The sequence below is a fragment of the Macaca nemestrina genome, chromosome 4, assembly GCF_043159975.1.
Source record: "Macaca nemestrina isolate mMacNem1 chromosome 4, mMacNem.hap1, whole genome shotgun sequence".
In the NCBI taxonomy this organism is placed as follows: Eukaryota; Metazoa; Chordata; class Mammalia; order Primates; family Cercopithecidae; genus Macaca; species Macaca nemestrina.
The window spans coordinates 171,931,233-171,939,023 of NC_092128.1; the positions used below are offsets into that span (position 1 = coordinate 171,931,233).

General features: G+C 43.9%; 1 pseudogene; it reads right to left on the minus strand.

The window, feature by feature from the left end:
• Nucleotides 1-2,025: 2,025 nt before the first annotated feature.
• On the minus strand, nucleotides 2,026-7,294 carry LOC105472778 (large ribosomal subunit protein uL14 pseudogene; annotated as a pseudogene).
• Nucleotides 7,295-7,791: the final 497 nt, after the last annotated feature.

Consider the following 7,791-nt stretch of genomic DNA (forward strand, 5'->3'; position numbering starts at 1 on the left):
CACATCAAATGTTTTTTTCTAAAATTGAAAATTTTCTTTGCTCTTCTATTTTATCAAGAGTGCCACCAAAAAGAATGTCTTATTGATGGTGAATTAAAATTTTCTTCTAGGTTATTCGTCTGTGTTGGAAAATAATTTTTTTTTTTTTTTTTTGAGATGGAGTCTTGCTCTGTCACCCAGGCTGCAGTGCAGTGGCAAGCTCCGCCTCCCGGGTTCACACCGTTCTCCTGCCTCAGCCTCCCAAGTAGCTGGGACTACAGGCGCCCGCCACTACACCCGGCTGATTTTTTGTATTTTTAGTAGAGATGGGGTTTCACCGTGTTAGCCAGGATGGTCTCGATCTCCTGACCTCGTGATCCGCCCACCTCGGCCTCCCAAAGTGCTGGGAATTATAGGCATGAGCCACCGCACCCAGAGGAAAATAAATTTTCAGAGTAGACATTTTAAAAGTAAGATGTGTTCAGAAATATTAAAAGTAGTTTGATTTTTAACCCACCAATGCTAATAAAATAGAAATCTATTTTTATTTCATACAAACACATTTTATTGCCCAATATTATCCAGTTCATATCTCATTCCAGACTCATTTGTTTTGTCCTCATTTCCCTCATAAGTTTGGAAGAGTGGAAATGGCTGAACTTCTTAATCCATCAGTTTCAGGAAAGGAGACCCCAGATTTGTGACGGTTGGGTTGTCACTCTCAATGGGACTTTAACCACAAAACTTCTGTGAAAGTCCTTTTTTATGGGATTCAAAACATAAGCTAAGATGATGAGTCATATTTTGGAATCAAACTATATCTCAGAAACCATCTAGTAGCTTTAGAAATCAATGTAACATTTATCAAACTTTCCAAGCTCTTGACCTATTAAGAGCCTATGTCTAGAAACAGCTAAGCAACTGGCGTAAGCTCCACAATAACAGTCCTAGAACCAAAAGGCACTGACTCTCAGTCCATTGTTGCCATTACAATGGAAAAATCACTTTTGGCTCCGTGGCCTGAATGTATAATCACTTGCTTTCCCATCTATTACAACCTCAGTTTGTACTAAACAGGCTGCATAGTACAGAAAAAGGAAAGAAAATTAAAAAGCAAACCTAATCCACAGAATTGTTCACATGTGCTCTGTAAGCCTTCCACACAAATGACACCAGGTTTCCCACCATGCTACACCCAGATAGGAAAAGCTCCTTTGCTAGTTCCACAATACCCTTTCTTTTATGTTGGCTAGAGCTCCTCAAACTGGTGAGAACGGGATCTGGGTGTTGTGCTGTACTTTCTTGGGAGATGGAAGTTGTGGGATCCCTGCTGATATATTCAGAGGCATGTTCTGTAACCCATCCTCTAGCATTCAGTGTACAGACTTCACCACAACAATCACTATGCAAGTGCACACTGAAATCTGTGTTCAGTAGGGCCTGCTGGGATTGTTTTAAGGACTTTGACCTGATAAGAACATATTGCTTTCCTAGGTCCTTCAAAAAACACACACAAGTCATTTTTATATACCAAAAAATATAGGTAAGACTGGGCAGAGAATTTCTGTAACACACTTGACAGTAATTTCAGGTAGAGCTTCATGATATTTAAAAGGGAATGCAGAAGTCAGAGAAAGTGTTACCTGAAAATATAGCAGAGTACTCAATAATTTTTCCTCTACACATAATAGATTTGCTTTTTTCTAAAAACTGCAAAAGAAAGTACCATAGCTATATGTGACATCTCCTGGTTTATAGTCACAGGAAACTTTTGAAGATCTCAGCTCCATGGTCCCCTTTTCAATACAATCTTTCACTTCTTCTGTAGCCACCTTGTCATTCACAGTGAACTTTTTCTAACCGGCAAACATACTAGCCAGCAGTTCTAACTCAGACAATCTCAGTCATTCTATAATAATTCACAAGTTCATTCATTCCTTTCCTTCCTTCCTTCCGTCCTTCCTCCCTCCCTCCCTCCCTCCCTCCCTCCCTCCCTCCCTCCCTCCCTCCCTTCCTTCCTTCCTTCCTTCCTTCCTTCCTTCCTTCCTTCCTTCCTTCCTTCCTTCCCTCCCTCCCTTACTCCCTCCTTCCTTCCTTCCTCTCTCTTTTTTTTTAAGACAGTTTCACTCTTTTGCCCAGGCTGGAGTGAAGTGAGGTGATCTCAGCTCACTACAACCACCCCCACCCCCAGCACAGGTTGAAGTGATTCTTCTGCCTCAGCCTCCTGTGTAGCTGGGATTACAGGAGCAAGCCACCACGCCCAGCTAATTTTTGTATTTTTAGTAGAGACAGGGTTTCGCAATGTTGGCCAGGCTGGTCTCGAACTCCTGGTCTCAGGTGATCCACTTGCCTCGGCCTCCCAAAGTGCTACGATTACAGGTGTGAGCCACTATGCCCAGCTATAATTCACAAGTTTCTAGAGAGGCAAGGGCAAGAGAATTTATACCCACAAACTTGGGAGAACCCAATGGGATAGAAATACGGCTACTTCCAGCCACATGGCTACTTCCAGCCTGGGAAACACAGCATGGTGGCAGGCGTGGTGGCACATGCCTGTGGTCCCAGCTACTCAGAGAGGCTGAGGCAGGAGGATCATTTGAGCCCGGGAGGTCATGGCTGCAGTGAACCGTGATCATACCACTGCACTCCCACCTGGGCGACAGAGTGAGACCCTGTTTCAGAAAAAAAAAAAAATAAAGAAATGTGGCTGCTAGAGAAAATGTATCTGATTACCAAAATTAATCACAGATAGGATTTCCCCTTTATTCTACTTTCAGATATACTTTACCAAGATAAGAAATATAGTGAAATCCAGTGACAGTCATAAAAAATGCTGATAAAACTCAGCATTAATTAATCTTTATTAAACTTGGTGGTACTTTACCTTCAACTGTTATTAAGATGTATTTTTTTTTGGGGGGGACAAATACTTTTTAATGGCTTTTTTTTAACGGCTTTAAAGTTTTTCTTTTTCTTTCTTTTTTCTTTTTTTTTTTTTTTAAAATATACTGGAGAATCACGCAATGCACAATCAGGGGCCACAAGTCTGCACTCTCCTTTGCTACTGGTCCTGTAATGGCAGAACCTTTCATTTCGCCTTTATTACTCACTATGACCCCTGCATTATCTTTGAAATAAACACTTTCCATCTTTTCTCCGGTATGACTTTCATTGTCGAATGACCGCTGCTGGATGTACCATTTTTCTGAGCTCTGGTTTGCCTTTCTTGACTGTGGCCATCACCATGTCACCGACACCAGCAGCGGAAAGTCTGTTCAGCCATCCCTTGATCGCCTTCACAGAGATGATATACAGGTTTTTGGCTCCTGTGTTATCAGCACAGTTGATCACAGCTCCTACTGGAAGACCCAAGGAAATCTGGAATTTCACACCAGAGGACCTACCACGTCCTCGCTTTGACATCTTGAACACTGGAAAGAAGGAAAAAAGTATTTCCAAATTGTTTAAAGCAAACTTCGTATTTAAATAGCAGCAACACTACATAGGTAGTATATGCCAGGAGAGCATTTGTTTGTCAACTGGGATCCCTAGAGAGTCAATTGAGAAAACAAGATATAATAGTTTACTAACACTACAAAATAAATGTACAATAAGAATAATTTCAGTATATATCGGCTATAACTCACCACAATTTAACACGACATTTGGGTGGGGACAAATATCCAAACTATATTAGAGGGATTTAAAAGAAAAGAAGATCGGCCGGGCGTGGTGGCTCAAGTCTGTAATCCCAGCACTTTGGGAGGCCGAGACGGGCGGATCACGAGGTCAGGAGATCGAGACCATCCTGGCGAACACAGTGAAACCCCGTCTCTACTAAAAAATACAAAAAACTAGCCGGGCGAAGTGGCGGGTGCCTGTAGTCCCAGCTACTCGGGAGGCTGAGGCAGAAGAATGGCGGGAACCCGGGAGGCGGAGCTTGCAGTGAGCTGAGATCCGGCCACTGCACTCCAGCCTGGGCGACAGAGCGAGACTCCGTCTCAAAAAAAAAAAAAAAAAAAAGAAAAAAAAAGAAAATAACCATAATAGTACTAGAGGAATATATAGGTGGATTTCCAGTTCAAAATAGCATCTGCTAGCAGCCTCTCCCAAATTCACACACACGCACAAACACACACACACACACACAAATTGATGAAAACATTGAAGAAGACAGAAACAGCATGACTAAAACTAAAACTGATGAAAAACAGATTTTCAGAATCTAGAAGGAAACTGTAATACTGAGTCTGGACTCAGGAAGTCAAGAAGGCAGGAAGGAGATACAGGTACATGTATATATATTTCCCTACCACATAAAACTGTGTCCTTTCTTGCTGGTCTAACCCCTACTCCCATCTGCCCTACAAAGCCCTTCCTTCCCACATATTCTTTGGAATTGTAGCTCTGTGATTAGCCAGTATTCACCCTCAACACTTGTTCACAGGTTGGCTAATGACAGTGCTTACACAGCAGCATCTCATGAGTGCTGTTTATCATTTAAAATCCCATCTACCTCAGGGGTCTGCAGATAAGAATAGGATCCTCGTTGCTTCTACTTTCCTTAAAACAATAAATCATTCTTTTCAGGCTGCTGTCAACAGAATACACCTTCTGACATCTGTCCTCTTACCAGCCTCCTGGTCATACCCTTGTAATCTCTAAACACTTAACACTTGGCTCTCCACCCTCATTCCAAACATCATCCTGGACGGTCTTTTTAAAGTCCTGATTAGGTTCATGTGGCGTATCTGTCCACTGCTTGGCCTCTCAGTTATAAAAATCTTCATCTCTCATATCCTTTTCCTCTATTCAACTTCATCTGCCACTCCACAGTCACATCCTGATATTACTACTTACATTTTCCCAATTTCACCCCACTCTTGGGTCACGATCCCCTCTTGCCAGATTCCCCATTTAACTGTTTCCACCTAGACATTCTTCAAGGAAATCCTGACCTTGCATTGGCCCTTATATTTTCTCCTTAACACTAAGGACTCTTTTCTCTTTACTCCCTTCATTGTTCACTTTAGATTTCATGATCTTTTGTATCAGTCACTCTCTTGCCAATACCACAAAGTCTCTTGTACATCTGCTCCTTCAGCCTATTCATCTGGAGAAACCAAACACTACACAAAGCCAATTATTTGTTTTCAGCTTTTTTTTTTTTCCAGAGAAAAGTTTAACACTGCCTGGAAAACTAACAATGTAGTCAACAGAAGCTTTAGACCACTAAGAATTAATGATCCCATGCCTTAGTTGTGTCTTCATTACAGCCCAACAAATGTACCACACTTCTGTAATTTTCTAAGACTCCCAGTAATTATTTGAACACTTCTTCAAAACTCTGACCATTCTACCTTCCTCCTTGACTTAAACAGATGAGTTTTCCTCCAATTTCACAGGACAAGATAATCAGATTATAATCCTTATCTTTCCAACAGCAAACATATAAATTGGACTGATGATTATTATACACCGTTTAACTTAAATGGTTGTTAAAATAGTAAAATTATCTGATACCCTCTGAAATGTTTTCATTGCCCTTGCCATTTCCCTAGGACTTCTCTGACCTTCCCCTGATTCCTGGCTAAAGTGTTAATTGTTGATTTATCAGTCTTCCAAAACCCCATTCCAGCCCTAGACATGTGGCTAGTCCAATGGATGGTGATCAGGTCATGTTGGTTGTTAACTACGTTGAATATCATCCCTTCCCATGAACTTTCCTTGCATCTTCAACTATAGTCCTCCATAATTCTGCTAAAAAAAGAAGTATTAAAAGACGGGGGCGCGGGGGGGAATGAATGCACAAGGCTAGTCATTGCTGCACCATTTCTTTTCTTTTTCTTTCTTTCTTTTTTTTTTTTTTTTGACAAGGAGTCTCGCTCTGTCACCTGGGCTTCAGTTCAGTGGTGTGATCTCAGCTCACTGCAACCTCCGCCTTCCGGGTTCAAGCGATTCTCCTGCCTCAGCCTCCTGAGTAGCTGGGATTACAGGCGCCTGCCACCACACCTGGCTAATTTTTTGTATTTTTAGTAGAGGCAGGGTTTCACCATGTTGGCCAGGCTGGTCTCGAACTCCTGACCTCAGGTGATCCACCCATCTTGGCCTCCCAAAGTGGTGCGACTACAGGCGTGAGCCACCACACCCGGCCTAATTTTTTTATTTTTTAAATTTTAATTAATTAATTATTATTATTATTGTTATTTGAGATGGAGTCTAGTTCTGTCGCGCAGGCTGGAGTGCAGCAGCACGATCTCGGCTCACGGCTCCGCCTCCCGGATTCACACCATTCTCCTGCCTCAGCCTCCGGAGTAGCTGGGATTACAGGCGTGAGCCACCACGCCCGGCCCTAATTTTTTTTTTTTTTGAGACGGAGTCTCGCTCTGTCGCCCAGGCTGGAGTGCAGTGGCCGGATCTCAGCTCACTGCAAGCTCCGCCCCCCAGGTTCACGCCATTCTCCTGCCTCAGCCTCCCGAGTAGCTGGGACTACAGGCGCCCGCCACCTCGCCCGGCTAGTTTTTTTGTATTTTTTAGTAGAGACGGGGTTTCACCGTGTTAGCCAGGATGGTCTCGATCTCCTGACCTCGTGATCCGCCCGTCTCGGCCTCCCAAAGTGCTGGGATTACAGGCGTGAGCCACCGCGCCCGGCCTTTTTTTCTTTTTAAAGAAAACCCTACATATACACACATGCAAAAATAGGATACTAGAAAATAAAATGTAAAACCAAAATTTAATATTGTCTTTTTGGACATGGGATTGTGGGTGACTTTAAAATCCAGCTATTTCTACTCTTCCTATAATGATATATATTATGTGTAATCATATATGTAATACATATGTTTAATACGTTATATATAACATATAAATAATATATATAATTTGTTGGCGGGAGAAACGAGGGAGAGCAGGTTTTCAAAATCCGAAAAGCCAAATGCCCCCCAGTGGGGAAAAAAGCCTCGATTTCCGTAATTCCCTGGTTAAAATGGAGGAACACCTTGGACTTCGAAGGCACTACCTGGGTCCCAGGGTGCACCATTCCTCTAATCCCCCAGTTGCAGCAACATCTGGGAAGTCCCGAGAATGGGAATCGATGCCTCTTTTTCCGAAGATAGTAAGCGTCAACAACAAAAAATAAACAAAAAGTCCAACTCAGCCCCAAAGCAGCATCTGGCTGGCCTGCGAGATGCCCACTCAGCAGGCGAGTCCGCAGCTTAGGACTCAAGCCGGTGTTCGGAAGCTATAGCCGAGATCCGAAAGGCGGCGCTCGCAGCTGCAGTGACCCGCCCCGCCCATAAGTCCTGGTGCTCACAGCATCCCGGAAACCCACGCCTAGTGCTTCCGGGCCACGTCGGCCCAGGAAGGCGCACGCGCGAAGTATGGCGAGCTTCACTCCGCGCTCTTAGGCTGCCTGTGGGGCCTGCGAGTGCTCGGGAGCTGCCAGGGTCACAAGAGAAAGCCTAGCTGTGGATGACAGCCCCAGAGCGCCTGGGAGCCTTGCGATACCCGGGTGTCTGTAGGCAGCCAGCAGACACTTCCACGCTGATCTGGAATCTTCCCTCGCCCGGCTCTGCCCCTCATAGGGATGGCAAAGGACTTTACGACCTACATCCCTTCCCCGATCTGATGGCTTCAGATGGGCAGATTGTGTTTAAGTGGAATGCTTGTGGTGCCCCTTTGCTGAGTTTTTATGGACTCAGTTTTCTCAAGTAGTTCTAATAATCGCTGGGGGTAGGGGGGTGGGGCGGGAACGTAATTTCTGCATCTGCCCTTAAATACCTTTAAACCTTGGCTGCATTGTCGCTTTTATGG